Source organism: Oncorhynchus tshawytscha, linkage group LG16 (assembly GCF_018296145.1).
Source record: "Oncorhynchus tshawytscha isolate Ot180627B linkage group LG16, Otsh_v2.0, whole genome shotgun sequence".
Lineage (NCBI taxonomy): Eukaryota > Metazoa > Chordata > Actinopteri > Salmoniformes > Salmonidae > Oncorhynchus > Oncorhynchus tshawytscha.
In genome coordinates, this window is record NC_056444.1 from 42,031,104 (window position 1) to 42,050,063 (window position 18,960).

At 33.8% G+C, this 18,960-nt stretch overlaps 1 protein-coding gene across 3 annotated transcripts in view; it reads left to right on the forward strand.

Annotated features, from left to right (window-relative positions):
* Positions 1 to 18,960, forward strand: part of LOC112215686 (SWI/SNF-related matrix-associated actin-dependent regulator of chromatin subfamily D member 3) — a 109,439-nt gene that overhangs the window by 23,923 nt on the left and 66,556 nt on the right. For 2 of the 3 annotated variants that reach the window (XM_042299169.1, XM_042299170.1), the window contains exon 1: positions 1,570 to 1,873. The exons of the other annotated variant lie outside the window; for it this stretch is intronic. The gene's annotated coding sequence lies outside the window, so the exon portion shown is untranslated. Of the gene's footprint in view, positions 1 to 1,569; positions 1,874 to 18,960 lie in introns of those variants that run through there. 3 annotated transcript variants of the gene reach the window in all.

Below are 18,960 nucleotides of genomic sequence, written 5' to 3' on the forward strand. Positions count from 1 at the left end.
CTCTTTCTCTCCAAGGTCCCAAAAAACACACGCAGTCACACCCACGTGCATGCAGACACAGCAGGTTGACGTTTGTCATGAATCTTGCCCTGGAGGCAGAACTGAGCCATTTCTGCTAGATGGGCCAGCTTAAAAATGAATGAAAACAAAAATTATATATTTTTGGGCTTAATTTAATGTCATCATTCAAATATAATCCAATTGTATTGGTCACATACACATGGTTAGCAGATGTTATTGCGAGTGTAGCGAAACGCTTGCATTAGTGTTAGCAGTGTGGTTAATGTTAGGGTTCAAATCAAATTGTATTTGTCACATGCGTCGAATACAACAGACCTTACAGTGAAATGCTTACTTACAAGGATGTGAGACCAGATGCTTCTGGAAGTGGTGTTGGAGGGCCAGTAGGAGGCACTCTGGTCCTTACAAAAGATCCCAATGCCCTAGCGCAGTGATTGTGGACATTGCCCTGTGTAAGGTGCTGTCTTTTGGATGGGACGTTAAAACTGGTGTGCTGACTCTCTGTGGTCACTAAAGATCCCAAGGCAGTTATTGTAAGAGTAGGGTTGTTAACCCCAGTGTCCTGGCTGAATTCCCAACCTGTGGCCCTCATACCATCATGGCCACCTCATTGTCTAGGGGAGTGGTATTAAAACTTTTTCAGTGGGGGATCCCATTTTTTTCCACCAGAATGTCTTGCGATCCCATCCCACCCCAAATCTAATGACAACCTTAAAATCTGTACATTTAGATTTTAAACAAATAACCTTCAATTCATTGCATTTTCATATCTTACCAAAATGAAAAGAAACCAATAAATAAAATAGCATTTTTCAAATGACCTTTCTCAAAAATGTTTCTATAGAAGAGCATGACATAGCAAATAGGGTGCCATTTAGGACATAGTCATTGAAAGACAGGAAGTGAAGGTGTTCTGAATGAGGCCCTCTCCAATTGTGAAGTGGGCTTTGGAGGAGATTAGTTGGCTCATTAGACACAGTGTTGCACACGGTTGTGTCCAACCAGGAACTGTTCTCTGTGAATCTTTGCCTCGCTGACCAATGCCAGTACTATGCCATATAAATATGATAGGTTGTATAGCATGATATAAGTGTGTATCGATGGCAAATGTATTTTCAGCTACATTTGATCCTGTTACTTGAGAGACACAGGTTGTAGTGATTTTAGGTTTGATACTGCACTCTTGTTTGTGTAGTAATATACAATGTGGCCCCTTTAAGAGCTGCGTGTCCTTTTTTTGAGAATGAGTTGTGTGCTGAGCTGAAGGGGCTGACCATGGCCTCTGGGTTCGTCACTAGGAGGTGGGAATGTCTGAGACTAACCTCCCCAGTCCCCTTGCTCAAACAACCAGGCACAGGCAGCCAGTCACACCGCATGCCCTTATCTACCAATGGAATGGAATGCAACAGCTGTGGCAGGGGGCCGCCAGGGGTGGGCCGGCTCAAACCCCCCTGCCGGGGCCCCCACTCCCCCTCTCCGCAGGGCTTCTACTCCTGAAAGGCAGCTCAACTAAAAAGTGTGCTCTGAGACAGAGTGGGCGCCTCGACAGGGCTGCACTGCAAAAACACAGAGGGGGGGAGGGTTGAGAGAGAACGAAGGGAAGCGAGAGAGAGAGAGTCAGGGACGGCGCTAGAAAAGGAGAGCACAAAGAGGAGGAAAGTGAAGCGAGGGAGGGGATTTGAAAGCTCGGGTGAAGGGGAAGAGAGGGAGAGGGAAAGACAAAAGAAAGCGAGGGAGACGTAGTAGGAGCAGGGGGAAGCGAGGGGACGGCGCAAATGGCTACGGAGGACACGGCGGGGGAGCGCGCAAAGCCACCAAGAGCAAACTGTTTGAGTTCCTGGTCCATGGAGTGGTGAGTTGCCCAGTAGCACTGTCTGTCATTGAGACCGAGGGAGCCGGACCCTGGCGCGCGCGCGCGTGTGTGTGTGTGTGTGTGTGTGTGTGTGTGTGTGTGACTACTCAAGTGTGTGTGTGAGGGCGCATAGGCAATCTGAGAGCGATAGCTGTCCATGTGAAGGTTATATCCAGCCCTCTGGATCCCACATGGTTTTCTTCTTAAAGAAGAGGGGGAAGGAGTAGGGAGCGGAGGGGGACAGCCATTTGGAATGCAAACAACAACAAAAAGAGCGAGAAGGAAGGAGAGAGCGACACAGAGAGATGCTAGCAGCAGCCAACCCCCTGGTTATCAGAGCACACTGAGCATGCTTGGAGTCAGCGAGTGAGTGGTGGGGGGGAAGCAACCAGCTCACCTAAAACACAGTCTCAGAGCGGTCCTAAGATGAGCACGCTGCTGTGATCATTTGAACATGTACATGTATGGTCATGTGGGTAATGTTTTAATGAATGTTATTGGAGCATGCTTCAATGTTTGAAATGCAGGACATTGCGCTTATTTAAAATAAATAGTAATGGGTGAATTTCACATGGTTGGGGGAAATGGTAAGGCCTGTCACTGCTGTCATAACATATGCAGCATTAACTGACCTGGGAATGCAATCGTGCCTATGATAAGCACAAGGCTGTGATTGTGGAGTTAAGGATGTGTGATTGTGGAGTTAAGGATGTGTGTGTGTGTTATGGATGGATGGGTGTGTGTGTGTGTGTGTGGGTTATGGATGGATGGGTGTGTGTGTTATGGATGGATGGGTGTGTGTGTGTGGGGGGCTTATGGATGGATGTGTGTGTGTTATGGATGGATGTGTGTGTGTTATGGATGTACGTGTGTTGGGTTATGGAAGTCCTGAGGCTTTAATAGAGACCACTGTCAATGTATTTCATTGTCAAGTCCACAAAGTCTTTAAACATCCTTACCCATCTATTAAAAGTCAGAAGGAATATGAATATGCACATCTAGATCACATTCATTGTATTGGCCAGTTCATGTACTAAGATGAAGTGCATCCTTATCAGGGCTGTGTAGCACAGCATACCCACTATGCACGCTCTGGTTGAATCAACATTGTTCCCGTGTTATTTCAATGAAATTACGTCGATCCAATGTGGAATAGATGTTGAGTTGACGTCTGCCCAGTGGGCAGAGACTGAAGTGAAACAATGAGTAGAGGTGATGAGTGTGTCTTCTCAAAAGACCAGTTAACCTTGATCTCGCTTTCTCTTTCTCTCTTTCTCTCCCCTTCTCTCTTTCTCTCTCTATATATATATATATATATATATATCTATATATACCTCTACCTATCTCTATCCCTCTCCCCTTCTCTCTGCCTCTCTATATACCTCTCCCCCTTCTCTCTCTCTCTACTCTCTCCCCCTTCTCTCTCTCTCTCTCTCTCTCTCTCTGTACCTCTCTCTCTCTCCTCTCCCCCTTCTCCTCTCTCCTACCTCTCTCTCCTGTACCTCTCCCCTTCTCTCTCTCCCTCTCCCCCTTCTCTCTCTCTCTCTCTACCTCTCCCCCCTTCTCTCTCTCTCTACACTCTCTCTCCTCTCCCCTCTCTCTCTCTCTCTACCTCTCTCTCTCTCTACCTCTCCCCTTCTATATATATGTATACCTATGTATGTCTCTGTACCTCTCCCTTCTCTCTACCTCTCTCTCCTCTGTCTACCTCTCTCTCTACCTCTCTATATCTCTCTCACCTCCTCTCTACCTCTAATTCTCTCTAATAATAATAAAAAATCCCCTTCTCTCTCTCTCTACCTCTCCCCCCTATCTCTCTCTCTCTACCTCTCCCCCTTCTCTAAATCTCTGCCCTCTCCCCTTCTAATAATCTCTCTGCCTCTCCCCTTCTAATAATCTAATAATAATAATAATAATAATAATAATAATAATAATCTAATCCCCCTAATCTAATAATAATAATAATCCCCCCTTCTCTAATCTCTAGTCTAATAATAATAATATGTAATAAAAATAATAATAATAATAATAATAATAATAAAAATGTAATTAATTGTAAAAAATATGTAGTAAATAATAATAATTAATAATAATACATAATATGTAAAAATATTATATTAAAAAATAATATGTAAATATAATAATAATGTTTAATAATAATAATAATAAATAATATTAATAAAATGTAGTAAATAATAATAATGTGTGTATTAAAATATAATATTAATAATAATAATGTAAATAAATATATAATAGTAAATAGCTTAATAATCTAATAATAATAATCTAAATAATCTTCTCTCTAATAATAATAATCTCTCCCCTCTCTCTAAAATCTCCTCTCCCTCTCTCTCTAAAACTCCCCTAAATCTCCCTCTCTCTACCTCTAATCTCTACCTCTCCCCCTTCTCTCTAATCTCTCTCTCTACCTCTCCCCCTTCTCTGTGTCTCTACCTCTCCCCCTTCTCTCTCTCTCTACCTCTCCCCTTCTCTCTCCTCTCCCCCTTCTCTCCTCTGCATGTGCTATATGTAGCATATAAAATATGTAATAATAATAATAATAATATGTATGTAAAAATATGCATGTAAATAATAATATTAAATAATAATATTAATAATAATAATAATAGTAAAAAATATGTAATATAGTAAATAATAATAATAATAGTAAATAATATTAATAAAATAATAAAATAATAAATAATAATGATAATAATATTAAATAATGCGTAATAATATACAAAAAACTCTCTACCCCTCTCTCTCTACCCTCTCTAGTCTACCCCTCTCTCTCTTCTCTCTTCATCTCTCTTATCTCTCTCTCCTTCTCTCTCTCTCTAATAATATCTCCCTCTCTCTTAATATTAAATAATAATCCCCTTCTCCTATCTTTCTAAATTCTCTTAAAAAATCTCCCTAATCTCCCCTTCTCTCTAATAAAAAAAAAAATAATAATATTCTCTAATAATAATAATAAATAAATAATAATCTTAAATAATATTAATAATAATATAATAATAATAATAATAATAATAATAATAATATGCATTTAAATAATAATAATAAATAATAATAATATCATTTATTTAATAATAAATAATAATAATAATAATAGTATAAAAATAATATTAATAATAAAAATTTAATAATAATAAATAATAATAATATATATACAATATTAATAAATAATATAGACCAATAATATATATATAAAAAATATAAATAATAATAATATATTAAATATTTTGTGTGTGGATTTATTAAAATAATGTGTTTGTAAATATTAAATAATAATGTAGTAAATGTAACATTTTCCTATTATAGGGATTCTATAAAATGTGGTGATTTCTCTCCCTCTCTCAGACGTCAGAGTTGAGGTAACAGAGCTGCGTTGAGGAGACCCCTGTAGTTTGCTCTGTAGGTAGGGCCTTTTAACCTCCGACAACAAGATTGTGCTCAGGGTAAGAGACCCAGTGCAGCCCGTTCCTCTCTCCTCTGTCTTTCTCTCCCCATCATCTGTCCTCTATGCAAATCCATCTGTCCTCTCTCCCCCCCATCCATGTAATCTCTTCCCCATCCATCTATTTATGTTATGTATCTGTCTGTATCTTCCCCCCCATCTATTTTAATCCTCTGCGTGGCATGTCTTTATGTCATTTGCTCAAATATGTTTTAATATGATCATGTTTTTATGTCATTTATGTTTCAGGTCATGTTTAATATGTTTGGGTATGGTAATAAACAGTCATGTGCTGAGTATAAATGTTTTATGTTTCAATAATAAAATAATTTTACCGTCTGTCATTTAAAATTTTAAATATTAAAATATGTAATATGTACGTAAAGTATGGACTATGTGTTTAATGTGTTTTATATGTGTTATTAATAATGTGTGTGCTAATGTGTATAATGTTTGATAATATGCATTTAATGTGTAGTAGCGTATGCATTTTAATATGTCTTTAATATGTGCATGTGTAATGTACAATAATGTGTGGCATGTGCATTTAATATGTAGTAATAATGTAATATGTGATATGTATTAAAATGAAATAATGTAGCGTAAAATAATAATGTGTAGCATAATAAATAGTAAATGTATAATAATAAAATACATTTTAGTAATATGTTTATAATATGTTGTAATGTATATGTGTTTATGTAATATGTTTAATAATGTGTTTGCAGTAATAATATATGAAATTTATAATGTATTATGTTTAATGATGAGATATGTTTATGTATTATATGTGAAATTATAATGTCATGTATGTATTAATGTGTTTATGTACGTAATAATATTAATGTATATAATAGTATGTGAAATAATAATAATGTATTAATGTGTATGTGTATGCTATGTGCAATTATAATGTAGCATTTACATAGTAATATGTGCATTGTAATAATGTAATGTGTAATGTAATAATATGTAATAGTGTTTAGTAAAATAGTGTAAATGTGTAAATAAATGTGTGTAATAATAATGAAATAATAATGTTATAATGTGTAATAATGTTTTAATGATGTGTGTGTATAATGATAATGTTAGTAATAGATTTAATATTAATGTGTTAATGTAATGTGTACATATGTTTAGTAATATGTGATGTAATAGTGTGTATATTATTAATGTGTGTTATTAATGTGATATTTAGTGTACGTATTAATGTGTTGATATGTGTAAATAGCATATGTAGTAAATGTGTGTAAATGTGTGGTATAATAATGTGTAATAGTAGTAATAATAATGTGTGTATGTATATAATAATAATAATATGTATTATAATATGTATGTGTAGATATAAATATGTGTACAATAATAATCATTTATGTTATAATAAATAACCATTTATGTTTATGTCATTATGTTTTATGTCATTTATGTTTTAATAATAAATGACATGACATGTTATGTCATTTTTAATATTTTATGTTTAATATTTTAATGTTTTATGTTTAATGTCATTTATGTTATGTTATGTAAATGTTATGTCATGTTTAATAATGTTTAATATTAAATAGTACATGTCATTTAATAATTTATGTTGTTATGTCATTTTAATATTTATGTCATTAATATTTAATGTTTAATGTCATTTATGTTTGCAATAATAATATGTCATTTTTTAATTATTCATTTTTATTTATGTTTTAATAATTTATGTAATAATAATAATAATAATAATAATAATAATAATAATAATAATACATGTTTTATATTAAATAATGAAAATGTAATAATAATATATTTTTAATGTTTAATAATAATGGAATATATGTATTTTGTTTTATGTTTTAATGTCAATGTAAAAAGTACATCTATATAATAAAATAATAATAATAATAATAATAATAATAATAATAATAATAATAATAATAATAATAATAATAATAATAATATTAATAATAATAATAAAAATATTTTAATATATAAAAAAAAATAATATGTATATAATATGTTTTATGTCATTTATGTTATGTCATTTATGTCATGTTTATGAAAAATGTATTTAATGTAATATATGTCTATGTCAGTATGTCATCAACATGTCATTTAGGAATGTCATTTATGTTTATGTTTTGTTTTATAAATAATATGTTTATATAAAGTTTTATGTATGTATATATAAAGTCATTTATGTTTTATATATATTTATATTGCATGTGAATTTATGTTAGTGTATATATGGAAAGAGTAATAATAGGAAAATGTTTTAAAAATATAGGAAAATGTTTTATGTCAAAATATGTCATTTATGTTTAATATATTTTTATGTTTGTAGGCGCATAAATAATAAATTATGTTTTAAAATAATATGTTTGCTAAAAAATTATGCATTCAAAAGAAATAATTATGTCATTAAATAATAATAGGTTAATAATATATTAAAATTTTAATAATAATAATAATATTAATAATGTCAAATATTACATGTCATTTATGTTATGTTGTTATGTCATTATGTTTTATGTCATTTATGTTTTGTATTTTATGTCATTTAATAATAATATTTTATGTCATTTATATTAAATAACATGTCATGTTTATGTCATTTATGTTTATGTCATTTTATGTTTATGTAAATATCATTTATGTTTTATGTTTTATGTCATTTGTAATAAATATTTTAATGTATGTCATTTATGTTTAATAAACATGTCGTACATGTGCATGTTATGTATTTTATGTCATGTTATGTCGTATGTTTTAGCCAATAAATGTTTTATGTTTTGTTTATGTTTTAATATTAAAACAGTATATATTTTATTTATGTAAATATTTATGTTTATGTCCGTATGTATTAATATATAATATTAATGTAATATGTAAATAATGAAATATGTGTGTAGTAAATAATAGTGTATAAATGTGTATTAATGATGTGAAATATGTATGTAATGTGTAAAAAATATAATGATATATGTGCAAAAAATGATAATGTGTGTAGCATATGTGTGTGTAATGTCTATGTAAATAATAATGTTATGTATGTAATCGTATGTGGCATGCATATGTATGTGTGTGTAAAATAATATGTGTGTATGGCGTAATAATGTGTGTGAAATAAATAATGTGTGTGGCAATAATGTGTAATGATGTGGCGTATGTAATGTAGCGTGATAATAATGTGTGTGCATGCAATAAATGTGTAATAATAATGTGTATGGCATGTAATAGTAATGTGTAATGGCAAGTAATAGTGTGTGTGTAGTATGTGTGTGTAAATAAAGTAATATTAGTACATGTGCAATAAATAAATGTATGTGTGTGATATGGCAAATATGTATGTGGCATGTAAAAATGTAGTGTGTGTGGCATGTGTGTGCTGTGCAGATAATAATGTGTGTGTGAAATATATAGTGTATAATGTATGTAAATAATAATGTAGTAATGTAGTGTATATAAATATGTGCATATGTAATGTGGCATGAAATAATGTATATGTGTAATGTGTGGCATGTGTAGTATGTAATGTGCAAAATATGATGTGTGATGTAAAAAATATGTGTAATAATGTGTGGCATGTAATGTGTAATGTGGCATAATGTGTGTGTGTAAATAATATGTGATGTGTAAAAATGTGTGTGTGATGTAAATAATGATAATGTGTGTGTAAAAATAATATGTGTGATGTGTGCAAAATAATATGTGAAATGTGTGTGCAAATGTAATAATGTGTGTGTAAATATGTGATGTGTGTGCGCGTAATAAATGTGTGTAATATTGTGTGCATGTGTGTGTAATGTGTGTATAATGTGTGTGGCAGTAAAAATGTGTAATAATGTGTGTGAAATATGTGTGTGTGGCATATAATGTGTGTGTGGCAAAATGTGTGTGGTAAATGTGTGTGAAAAATAATGTGTGTCGTGTGTGAAAAAAATGTGTGTGTGTAAAAATGTGTGTGATGTGTAATGTGGCATAAATGTGTGTGTAATACATGTGTGTGTGTGTGTAGTAAAAAATATGTAATAGATAATGTGATGTGTGTGGCATGTGTGTGTGTGTAATGTGTGTGCGCATAATGATGTGATGTGTGTGATAAAATATGTGTGTATTAATGGCGGCAAAAATGTGTAGTGTGTAGCGTAATGTGTGTAGTGGCAAAAATGTGTATGTGTGAAATAATGTGTGTGTGTAAAAAATGTGTGTGTGTATGTGAAATGTATGTGTGTGTGTGATGTGTGAATCAATGTGTGTAATGTGCGGTAAAATGTGTGTGATGTAGTGGCGCGTCATGTGATGGCGTAATGTGTGTGTGGCGATGTGTAAATATATAATGTGTGTGTGCGTATGTGTGTGTGTGGTAAATAATAGTGTGTGTATGGCGTGATGAAATAATGGCATGTGTGTGCATGATGTGTGTGGAAAAAATGTGTGTGTGTGCGATGTGTGTGTGCAGAAAATGTGTGTGGCGGCAGTGAATGTGTGTGGCATATTAATGTGGCGCAAATGTGTGCATATTAGTGTGTGAAAGTATGTGTGTGTGTAAAAAATGTGTGTGTGTGGCATGCTGTAATGCGGCATAATGTGGCGTAATGTGAGAAAAGTGTTGTGGCGTAATGTAAGAAATGTGTGTGTGTGAATATGTAAATGTGTGTGCACTGTGTGTCGCAAAAGTAATGTGTATAGTATATGTGTGTGTGCGTATCATGTGTGGCAAAAATGTGTGTAATGTGTAAAAATAATGGCTGGGTAATGTGCGCGTATTAATGTGTGCGCAGTAATGTGTGGCGCATGTGTAAAGTAGTAATGGCGCAATAATGTGTGGCATGTATGTAATATGGCGTAATGAGTAAAATATGTAGCGTAATATGTATTAATGGCGTAAAAATATGGACGGCATATGTGGCATAGCGGATATTAACTGTGTGCGTAGATATGTCTTGGCAATGTGGCGCATGTGATATGTGGTAAATGTGTGTAATGTGCGTTGGCATGTGTAATGTGCTGCGTAATAATGTAAAGTAATAATGCTGTAGCGTATATGTGCGCATGTCATCGTCATGCGACATATGTATGTGCAGCGCATATCATATGTGCGCATGTATGTGAATGTGGCGCATATGTCTTGTAATGGCATGTGCTACATGTCATCATGTATATGTGTGTAGGCACATGTGTATGTTTGCATGTAATGTGTGCGATCATGTAGTGTAATGTCTGGCGCATCAATAATATGTCGTGTGTGTAAAATAATATTAAAGAGCATAATATAGATGTGATTTCAAAATAATAATATTAAATAATGTAATGTGTGTAAAAATAATGCATAATAATGTGGCATATATAATGTGTAAATAAAATAAAATGTGTAATGTGCATCATGTAATGCGCATATGTGAATAATATGCATATAATGTGAAAATAATATGTATAATAGTACAAAAATAAATGTAAAATATGCGTTAATAATGTAAATATGCACGTTTAATAATAATAATATTAAATAATATGTGTACATGTATGTATGTAATAATAATAATATTAATGTGTAAAATAATAAACAAAGTATTAAATAATGCGAACATGTATTAATGTGTAAATAATGTATGTGTAAAGTAAAAAATGTGTCAAATAATAAAAGTAATGTGAAATGTGTAAGTAATATGTGTGTGTGTGATGTATTAAATAATATGTGTGTGTTGTGTATAAAAATATGTATGTATTAAATATGTAAATAATATGTGAGACATATTAAACGAAAAATGTGATAATAATATTGCACATAATGTGTAAATGCATAATGATACAAATGTGTGTAGCGTATGTGTCGTAATGTCTTTTGGCGAATAATATGTGTAATAATAATGTATTGATGTATAATGTGAATGTGTAATAATAAATGTGTGCAATAATGTGTAATGTGTAATATAATGTCATATTAAATATGCATGTTTGTGATGAAATGTCATTGTCAATGATAATGCGTGTATGCATATGTCATGTGTAATAGTAAAATAATGTATTTAATATGTCGTTTATGATAAATAATGTAGTCAATAATAATATGTACGAAAAATGCATTATAATATTAATGATAAAAATAATGATATGTATGTAATATGTGTGTGCGTACATGTAATAGATAATAATGCATTTAATATTAATATTAAATATTAAATTTAATAGATAATAAAGTAGTGTGTAAAGTATTAATAATAGTAAATGTGTAATAGTAAAATGTAGCAAATATTATTATGTGTGTAAAAATAATAGTGTAATGTGGCAATGTAAGACATATTAATGTAAAGCAATAATAATTGCATGTAAAGTGTGTGTAGTGCATAATGTGGCATGTGTGTGCGTAGCGTGGCATAATGTCTTGTAATAATGATAGTGTGCTAATAATATGTCGTGTGTTTTATAGTGTCTTGTACATAATGTCAATAATAAATAATAAATAAGGTACAATGTGTGTATATGTCATTTTTAATGTGTATGTTTATGTGCATTTCAGTGTCATCGTGTGTGTGTGTCATTAATAATAGTAGTAATACATGTAATGTGTCATGCGATGATAAATATGTCATTCACATTGGCGTAAATAATGCATTCAGTGTCATAGTAATAATAGTAGTGCATCGTCTGTGCATCGTAATGAATAATAGTAATGCGTTTAATGTGTGGTAAAATGATAAATGTGTCATGTGTGTGTGCAGTGTGTAAATGTGCGTGTGTAAAAATGCGCATTAAATAAATGTGTGTGTGTGCGGGCGACATGTGTGTGTGTGAAATGTGTGTGTGCAATGTGTGTGTGTGTGTAATAAAGAATAATGTGGCACAGTGTGTAATAATGGCGGGTGATATTAATGTGTGGCGATGTATATTGTATGTAAAAAATGTGTTAATAATGTGGTAAAAGATAATGAATAAATGTGTAAAATAATATGGTGTAAATGTGTATGTGTAAATGCTATGATAATAATGTCGTGGCACAAAATGTGTGTGCGCGGATAATGTGTAAATGTGTGGGTCATGTGGCACATGATCGTGTGTACATATGTGGTATAGCGATATGTGTGTGTGGCGTGTGTATGTGTGTGTGTGTGCGTGAAATGATGTGTGTGTGTGCGCATGTGTGTGGCGTGGCGAGATGTGTGTGTGCGCATCAATGTGTGTAAAATAATGTGTGTGCAGTGTGCGCATAATAATGTATGTGTGTGCAATAATGTGTAATAATGTGTGTAAAATGTAGTGTGTGTGCGTAAAAGTAATGAATGGTGTGGCATCATATGTGTGTGGCGTGTGTGAAAAGTGTGAAATGCATTTGTAAATGTGTGGCGGCACGTGCAGTAATGGCGGCGTGATGATGTGTGTGTAAGCAGCGCATGTGTACTATGGCGCACATGTAATGGCGTGTGTCTTGTAAATGTATGTGTGTGTATGTAGTGGCGGCGCATCGTGTGTGTGCGTAAGTGATGTAGTGTGTGGCAGTAATGTGTATGCGTAAAATAAATGTGTGTGTGGCGCATCAGTGATAGTGTGTGGCGTATCGTGTGTAATGTGTAATGTGGCGTAAATGTGTGTGGCGGCGCGTAATAATGTCAATGCTAATGGCAAAAATAATGTGTAGCGTAATATGTAGCGTAATGAAAATAGTGTGGCGTCAATAGTGTGCATGTGGCGTATGTATCAATATGCTGGCAAATAGTGTGTAATGTGGCGCGTATGTCGCGGCGCGATCAATAATGCGTAAAAAGTCAGTAATGTGTCAAGCACGCAGAAAAATGTGTGTGGCAGTAATAGTGCGTAAAAATAATGTGTCGTGGCGTGTGCGAATGGCATCAATGGCGAAATGTGCCGGCGCATGATCGTAGTAGCAAATATGCATGTCGGCGTCAATAATGTGTGGCATGTCAATGTAATGTCGTGGCGTAATGCCGGATAATGGCGTATGTAATGTAATAATGTAATGTGTATAAATGGCGTGTCGTGGCATGCACGTATAGTAATGGCGTAAAGCATCATATGCATATGATGTAAAAATAGTGATATACGATGTAAAAAATAATATGTGGCACATAATGTGTGAATGCGTATAAATGTGCGCGATAATGTGTGAAATAAAATGTCTTAATGCGTAGCGCATCAGTGATAATGTCTGCGCAATGTGCGTATGCAAATATGTAGCGTCTGAAATGATGTGTGTAGCATGTAATATGAATATTATTAATGGCATGTACATGGCATAGTAATATGTGGCGCGTGGCATCGATAATGTCTTGTAAATGATAATGATGATGATGGCGTATTAAATGTGTGTGCATGTGCGCGTAATGTCTTGGTGTGTGCGAGTAATGTGTGTCAATGTGGCGTGGTAATATCATGTGTAGTAATGTGGCGTGCGTAATGTACTATGGCGCATCGTGTGATGCCGGCGCGGCATCATCGATAAATAAATAATGTCTCCAGCGTGTATCATAATGAGTGATGTGTGATGATGTGCAGCGTAAAATAATGTGTGGATAACGCGTAAGTAAATGAATATTAGTGGCGCGTAATGATGAGCCGTGATAGCGTAAATATGTCGCCGGATAATGTATGCATCAATATCGCCGGAATGGCGTATATGTGAATAGCGCAGCGCAATCTTGAATATCATGTAGCGTATGTGTAGATAATATGTAGCACATCTTGAATAATGCCTGTAATATGTGAATATGTAGCACATCTTGAATGTGCGCACATCATGTGAATATGTGCATGAATATAGCATCTTGAATATCTTATTTTTACATCTTAGATATGTATACATGAATGTCTTAGCACATCTTAGATAATGTGGCATCTTGAATAATGTAAAATGAATAATGGCAGCATGGATAATGTAAAAATAATGAATATGTAAGTAAAAATATTAATGAATGTCTTGAAAAAAATAATATTGAATGTCTGGCTGCATCTTGAATAATGCAGATTAAAATGTGAATATGGCATCTTGAATGATGTAAAAATGTCTGGCATCATAGTGGCGTGTGAAAAAATGTGTAAAATGTGTGTGAAAAAGTAAAATAATGTGGCGTCAATGTGTGTGTGCGGCGTAATGTGTGTGAAAAGAAAAAAAATGTGTGTGTGTGGCGCGTAATGTGTATGTGGCGTGTCATCTTGGCATCATGTCGTTATCTTGAATATCTGTACATCTTAGATATGCCAGCGTGAATATGTAATAAAAATATGGGTGATATGTAGCGTATAGATATAAAGTATAATATGTAAGTAAATAATAATAATATTATTAATGTGGCGCATAATGTGTATTAATAACGAAAAATGAGATAATGTAAATGAATGAATATGCATTGTAATGGATATGTAAATAATGAATGTAATAAAAATAATAGACGGGATGGCAAGGCTCGGAGTTGCCCGGCCGGGCGGTGATCTGATCTTCGATAAATCGTTATGAGGAGGATTCCGGCAAAATATTGTTGAGATCAGTGCCCATGAATATGCATGAATATGCCAGCATATGGAATATGCTAGCATCTTGAATATGCCTTTGCATATGAATATGTTGTAAAAATAATAGCCGGATAATGTATTATCTTGAATGGCATAATATTAAGATAATGTGGCGCATCGTAAGATATGGCACGCATCGTAAGATGCGGCATAATGGATAATGGCATGTAGATAATGTGGCAAATATGTAAGATAATGGCATGTGATTAATGGCGGATAATGATTAATGTGGCATCTTGATTAGTAATGTAGCGGAATAATAATGATAATGATGTAAAAATATTAATGTAAATAATGTGATAATGTGGCGAGATATGTGTGTAAGATATGTGTGGCGGACAATGTGTGTGTGGCGTAATGTGAAAAATGTGTGTGTGTGGTAAAAATATTAATAGCGGCGCAATAATGTCTGCTTTAGTAATATGGCAAAAATGTCTTGAATAATGTCGTGCAATGTGAGATAATAGTAAATAATGTGAATAATAATAAATATGTGGATAATGTGCATCTTGAATGATATGTAAATGTGCGGATAATAGTAAATAATATTAAGATAGCAGCATGATAAGATAATGTGCATATGTAATAAGATAATGCTTGCATGTAATATTAGAGGATAACGCACAAATATTAAGGATAATAATAGTAAGACATGTGGCATGTGGAATAATAAATGGCACATCTGTGGATATGCTGGCGCATGTAATGTGGATGTGTGTGGCAAAGATAATGCGTTATTAATAGCGGCGCAGACAATCTCGATTATTGTGTGGCATCATGGTGTGTAGTGTAGCATGAATAGTATTAATGAGCATATTATTAATATGTAGCATAATATTATGTAGACAATGATAATGGCGGCGTAATGTGTGTGCAGTGTCTGTGTGCGGCATGATGTGCGTGGCGCATGTGTGCGTGCGCATAAATGTGTGTGTGGCGCTTGTGTGGCGCATGTGTGATGTGGCGCATCCTATTAATGGCACATCTGTGGCATCATGTGGATAATGTGCATGTGGATAGTATTACGTAATAATGCGCGTCTGGACAATAATAAATAATGAATGTGACAGTAGATAATGTGGCAAATGTTAAAGTCATGACAGCAAATAATGTAAGATGTGTATGTGCAATAAGATAGATCTTGGCATCGTGAATAATGGCTAATAATGTGAATAGTGGCATGTAAAGTGGGATGTGGTCAATGTGTGGCACATGTGTTTGACATGTGTGTGGCATGTGCGTTAATGTGTGGCAGCATGTCTTGTTTGGAAATGTAGCGCATGCACAATATGTGTGCGGCATCGACGTAATAGTGGGAGCAATAATGTAGATAATGGCGAGATATTAATGTAGCGATATGTAAGCATACTGATGTGGCGCAGATAGTAATAATATGGCACGAATGATGTGTAGCGGCGCATAATGTGCAATAATGTGGCAAATAGTATGTGGCGCATCATGTCGTGTGTGTGTGTTGAAAATGTGTAATAATGTGTGGCGATACTATGAATATGTATGCATCTGTGAATATGTGGCATCTTGAATGTGTGGTATCTAGATAATGTAGCATGTGAATATGTAGCATCTTGAATATGCTTTGACATCTTGAATATGTGTATCGTGAATATGTGGCATCATGTGAATATCTTGCGTCTTGAATATGTAGCAACATGTGAATAGTCGATAATGGCATATGTGAATATGTAAATAATGGCATATGTAGTAAATAATGATGACATATGTGCATCAATATGAATAATGTCGTAAACATGTATAGCAATAATGTGGCATGTATATAATGTAGATAAATATGTAAATATGTGCAACTTGAAATAATGTGGTGCATGTGTAGACATGTGTATATATGTAAAATATGGCATAATAATGTACGCATCATGAATGATGGCATATGTGATAATGTGTGCATGTGTATATGCGTAATGATGTGGCATCTTGAATAATGTGGCGCATCTTGAATATGTGGCATGTGGATAATGTATGTGGCATCATGAATATGTAATGTGCGCGGATATGTGGTAAATATGTATGTGGCGCACATATGAAAATGTGTGATAATGGCGCATGTAGAATATGTGGCGCATGTGAATAATGTGTGCGCATCTTGGAGTATGCAAATGTGGATATATCTGTGAATGTATGCATGAATATGTGGCGTATGAATCATGTATTTGTTTTATCTTGAATATGTGTGCATATATATCGGAATAATGTGGCATGTGTGAATGTGCATCATGATATGTTTGCTATGAATATGTAGCGCACATCTTGAATGTCTATGTATATCTTGAATATGCCTATCTTGAATATGCATGTGAATAATCTTGGCACATCTTGAATATGCGTCATCTTGAAATGTCTGTACATCTTGAATATCGTCGGCATCTTGAATAATCATATGTATGCATAGTGAATATGTGTCTTTTTTATCTTGAATAATATGGCATATCGTGAATAATGTAACATATGTGAATATGCTAGCGCATCTTGAATAATGTGCATATGCACATATGTGATATGCATGTATGCGCATGTGAATAGCGCATGTCTTGAATAATAGTGCATCTTGAATATGCTATGCATCTTGAATATGTATGAATAATAGATGTGACATATATAAGCCATGTGAATATGTGAATATATAGACATGAATATGCGGCATAATGTGAATATGTGGCATATGCGAATATGTGGCATGATATGTAATGTAAAAATATGTAAAGTAATGTGGCGTAGTGTGCGAAGTGTGGCGTATGCGATCATGTGTATAGTAGCATGATGTGTGTGTGCGCAGTCAATAATAATGATGTAAAGCATGAATAATATCTCCCCTCTGAAATATATCGCTCTCCTTCTCCTCGCTCCCCCTCTCTCGGCTCTCCCCTCTCTCGCTGAGATAGCAAGCTCAGGTTGCCCAGCCCGGCGGTGATACAATCTTCAGCAAAATCATTCGCAAGGAGATTCAACAAAATATTATTTGAAGATGATGCCTCTTAAATATCTGCCCACTCTAATGAATAATGTAGTAAAAATATGTGAATAATAAGTAAAAATGTGGATAATGTAATAAAAATATGTGAATGATGTAATAAATAATGCGGATAATGGCAAAAATAATGTGGATAATGTAAAAAAATAATGAGATAATGGCAAAAATATTAAGGTGTGTGGCGCTGAATAACGGCATGTAAGGATAATGTGGCATATTAATGGAATAATGTAAATAATGGACAATAGCAACATCTTGATTATTAATGTAGCGGAATAGCTGGATGTAATAACGGCATCTTAGTTAATGTGAATATGTCGTAATAGCTTGGCGCATGATAATAATGTCAAATAGTAATATTAATGTGTTTGCAGATAATGATAGACACGGCATAGATAATAATGTCTTGGCACGGATGTGAAATAATGGCGCATCAATAATGTGTGCAAAAATAATATGTGGCATCAATAGTGTGTAGTAATATGGATAATGTGGAACGTATGTGAATGTGCGCATCATGTGAATAGCAGTAAAAATAATGGAGATATGTGCATGTACAATGGATATAAAGTAATGAATAATGTGTGGATAATGGAATAATGTGGCATGAATATGTAAAATCATTATTAGGATAATAGCGGCAAATGTGGAGATATGTGGCATCTGAGAATATGGCGTATGTAAAGGATGTGTAAAAAATGTGTCAGATAATGGCAAATAGTAGGAATAATGTGTGCGCATGGAATGTGTGGCATGTGCTTGGATGATCGGCAAGTAATAACGGATGTCGCAGCGTGGCATAATGTGTAGCGAATAATGTGCAGCGAATAATAAATGGCCGGCATGGCAATGCCAATGCTGAATGTCATGTCTGTGCGTCGACAATAATGCTGCGCATAATGGCGCGTGTTAAATGAGCATTATGTGTGGCGCATCATGTGTGGCATGTGTAGCGAATAATGCAGCGTAAGATAATGTGTGGCGTAACGAATATGTAAATATGTAGCATGTAATAAATATGTGTAAATAATGTGTAAATAACGCAGCGCATGTCATATGTCATTTGAATGAAATGTATGCCATCTTGAATATGCGGCATCATGAATATGTAGC